General features: G+C 42.3%; 1 pseudogene; it reads right to left on the bottom strand.

Moving 5' to 3' along the window:
- Window positions 1-2782: 2782 nt before the first annotated feature.
- On the bottom strand, window positions 2783-3295 carry LOC145344343 (ferritin heavy chain, oocyte isoform pseudogene; annotated as a pseudogene).
- Between the last annotated feature and the right edge of the window lie 224 nt (window positions 3296-3519).

Genomic DNA, 3519 nt, shown 5'->3' with positions numbered 1-3519 from the left:
ATTCTGTCCTCATATAACACACTGAGCTGTATGTCTGTTTGCACACTCAGGCCATGTGCACAGGGATTTCAATGATGTAAGGTGACCAATGAGGACAAGACCACATTGACAACGAATAAACTCCCAGTAATAGTTTCTGATCAGTTACTGTAATGAAGCATCTATCATAGATGTATTGATGGAATTTTATAACACCAAAGACAAATGCTAATCCTTCTTTTTTCACCGGGGAATACCTCCGTTCAGCATCCAAAGGATCCTAGTTGCTTATTCAACAGGCTACCCTGTTCCATCTCTCCAGTAATATGCTAGTTTCACCACAACCCCACAACGGGAGACATCACGTGCCGGATTTTCTGACAGCGTTCGCCCTGAAACTGGAAAATCCTGCCTGAGATCAATGGACCTTTCCATGGTCTGCCCCTCGCCTGCTACAATTCCTGTGGCAAGCAGAACAGGAAAATTTGCCCCCACACATCAAGATAAGGCACTTTATGGGATCAAAATGGGCCAATAAATTAGAGGACAGAAGTTTCTGTTTAACCCTGTTGAAAGCCTCCAGTTGTGATACCCATTATGATGTTTCCTTAGTAGGGTATGCAAGCGGACCAGTAAAGAAGCTAAATTCTAAATATGCTTCCTGTAATAATTTACTAACCCAGGAAAGATTTCAATTCTGTGGGGTTCAGTGGAGTTACCGCCTCCTTAATGGTCCTCACCTTGTCCTCCATTAGATGAAGGCTGTTGCCATCCAACCGAAACTCAAATAGGTCATGGCACTTTCTTGGAAGACATATTTTTCCCTTTTCAGGCATACCCTGATTTCTGAAAAATCACCATAAGACCTCTCCCAGGTTTGCTAAGTGTTTGCGCTCCAAGGTTCCTGTGACCAAGACACTATCTAGGTACTTCGTAGAATGAGAACCCGAAGGGCAGGTGAGTGTACTTGTAAAAGCCCTTGTGAGTATTAATTGGCAGGAAGGCTCGTCCAATTCAAGTAGGGGATATGCATGGCTCATATCCAACTTTGGAAATGCTTGGCTTCCAGTTAACCTGATGTACACAGGTCTTCAATCCAAGGCATGAGGTATCTGTCAAGTTTAGAAACCCTATTAATTGTAAGCTTATAGTCTCCACAAAGTCGGACTGCCTTATCTGACTTAGGTGTGGCCCATTCAAGGATGTGTATGGGTCTGTTATACCCAGCTTTTTGGGACATTCCAGTTCTAACTCTACTTTTTCCAATAAAGAGTATTGAACTGGTTTCACTCTAAAATACTTGGGCATCGCATAAATCTTAACTTTGGATCCCTTTATTTTCCCAAACCCTTCCTGGAAAACTTTTGAATAACTATTGATGACTTCATACAATTTTCATGTGCCCAGTCTGAAGTTCAGTTTGATGTGTTGGAGCCAATCTGTCCCCATAAGGCTAGGTCCTTGTCCCAACAATAATGACAGGAAGTCAAACTGACTGCTGCCTGTAAGACGCTAAGGTTGCTGAGGTATCTTATCTGCAATGGTTCCTCCATGTAAGTGGTCAAACTAGCTTTTATGCTTTCTATGTTAAAGAGTTAAATACCAACCTGGAAGTGGCAAGTCTGCTCCCTGATAAAGGAGATCACGGCCCCCATATTCACTTTTATTCTTGATGGGTGGCCATTTACTAACAACTCGACTCTTATGGGACAACCTTTGTTGTAGAGATGTGATTTAATTGCATTGCCCCTCTTCCTGGTTGTGGGTATAGCTGCAAGGTACGATTCAGTAATCAACTTGGTCTTTCCTCAAAATAGCACGTGTTTTTATTGCCCCGATATCTTTCTTTGGTTGTGGTCTTCTGCAGCTCTTGCAATATTCCACCATCTGCACCTACAATCTTCTGGAATATGCTCCCGAGGAGTCTGAAGGTTGTCCATGTCCTTCTTTGACTGCCTGGTGATGCTATCTGGGTTCTACCCCTATAAGGGATTCACTGATATTTTATCAAAATTATTGCTCTCAGTTGAGGGATGAATGTTGCATTTGGCCTCTCCCTCCAATCAGAAGACACTGCTATCTACATCCCATGTAGTTTTTGAGCTCCTTTCTCAAAGATAGAGCTAATGCAACGGCCTTTAGATCCAAATTGGGATTTTTCTCCATCATCGTGACATCATGATTAGGCATAATGGCCTCAGTCTGATTGTATTGTCCAATCCTTTTTGCTGACTGGATTAGAATGTACCCACTTGCACAGTCTCCCTGTTGGAACATTACGATTGAGTGCAGAAAGGAAAGGGAAGTATTCTCAACAAGAGATATGTGTGCTGAATGGTCTGATAAGAGAAAGGAAATGAAGTACAGATGCTGGTGTTTGAGATATTGTTATATCTCTCTAAATTCAACAAGTTGGAATTAAAATACAGACTTTTGTTACTCAACATTGAGATTTAACCATGCTGAGAGGTTGGGCTTGGTGAAACACATATAGCCCACATTGAATGATTTCCTGTGTCAGAGATTTCACCCAGTGTGGTAATGGAGATTTCAAATACTATTGAGGTCAGATTAACGTGAATCCTGTTTCACTTGTTACACTAACTACATGGGCACAACAAACTTCACTATGATTGAAGCTTTGTGTTTGGTTATCTAAGATGAAGCACCCTCAAGAATTGAGCAGCTTATATATGGTTTGTACATTTCCACAATGGAGCCCTGGTTCAGTAATTCCTTGTACAACATCACAAACTGACAAATGCAAAGATCTCAATTATACAAATATCGGACTAAACCACAATCAGCTTGTCCCCTCAGCCATTCCCTCCAGGGTGAGCTTGTCAAATTGCTTCTCTCCATGCCATTCTCAGAAGCTCCTAGTTGCTTCAGGCTGGTCATGTGATCTCCAAACTTCTTGATCACCTTCACTTGTTCATTCAAGTAGTGAGCCACCAGGAAGTCACACAAATGAGGTTTGGTGTGCCCGGAGGAGAGTTTGTGCAGGTCCAGCAGACTCTGGTCCACATTCTTCATCATCTGCAGAGCTTCCAGAGCATTGCTCCACTCAGTTTCTTGACATCCTCCAGGATGATATGGTCTCCACATTTACTCTGGAATGGCTTCAGTTTCTCAGCATGTTCCCGTTCCTTATATGACTTGAAGAACTCAGCAAAGTGATACAGGGAAACATCATGCCAGTTAAATAAAAGGGCACAGAGAGGTAAACATCAGAAGAATAGAGCTGCAGGTTGATCTCCAGGTTAACAGCATCCTCACAGTCCTTATGCTAGTCCTGACACACTTGGGAAGACATCTTCAGCAGAAAGTTCTAGAACTGATTCTTTCTGACATAAGTTCTTGCATTTATAGTGTTGGGACATCCTGCATTCAAACAGGGAAGTACTTAGGGATTCTAAAGTTAAACTACAGGGACACCCACCTGAGAGAGATTTCAAAGTAATTGATTGAAGATTTCCCCAGCAGGGTTGTTTTGTATGTCACAGATTGCATGGTCCTTCAACACAGCTGTGACATCCT

The sequence above is a fragment of the Carcharhinus amblyrhynchos genome, chromosome 6 (genome assembly GCF_965287045.1).
Source record: "Carcharhinus amblyrhynchos chromosome 6, sCarAmb.v2.hapA, whole genome shotgun sequence".
NCBI classification, from domain to species: domain Eukaryota; kingdom Metazoa; phylum Chordata; class Chondrichthyes; order Carcharhiniformes; family Carcharhinidae; genus Carcharhinus; species Carcharhinus amblyrhynchos.
Note: the sequence above shows the minus strand (reverse complement) of the source record. Positions and strands in the feature narration are given on the sequence as shown.